Genomic DNA, 606 nt, shown 5'->3' with positions numbered 1-606 from the left:
ATTGTAGAACCTTTGTCAGTGTCAGCCATGTGGATGAGTCACGGCCATTGCTTGACCAATGTGCTCTCTGTGAAAGCCTGAGAGAATGTTTTCTCGCCATGTGACTTTCATTAGGCACACTCTACATCATCAATCACTTTCCTCTTTGGCCCTATAATCTTCTTGATCAGAAAATTTGGGACACTACTGAGTTACATGGCAGTACAGTACAAGTTCCCATATGTCCTGAGTCTTAATTGACCTTAGAAGGCTAGGGCCAAAATGTTGGCTATCCTTGCAGCCCTCCTTTTTCTATAATTTTGGTCTGCAAACTTAGATTGTTAACCATCCAGAAGACAAATTTATTGTTATTATCAAACAACTTAGACTGTTAAGCTTAACCTCACTATCTGTCTGAATATCAAGCATCTTATTGATAATATGGAAGAGGTATTTATCATCAAGTATTGATATGTTGAACTTTAAGTCCCTACAGAATATGATAAAAGACATTTAAAAATTAGAATATATTTTAAAAATTGGCATAAAGAATTATATACTTCTTGGGGCCGGTGAGATGACTCAGTGGAATAAGCCTTCCCTGGCAAGCAAAGGGCCTGAGTTCAA

This window comes from Octodon degus, unplaced genomic scaffold, assembly GCF_000260255.1.
Source record: "Octodon degus isolate 3935 unplaced genomic scaffold, OctDeg1.0 scaffold00013, whole genome shotgun sequence".
Taxonomy (NCBI): Eukaryota; Metazoa; Chordata; class Mammalia; order Rodentia; family Octodontidae; genus Octodon; species Octodon degus.
Note: the sequence above shows the minus strand (reverse complement) of the source record.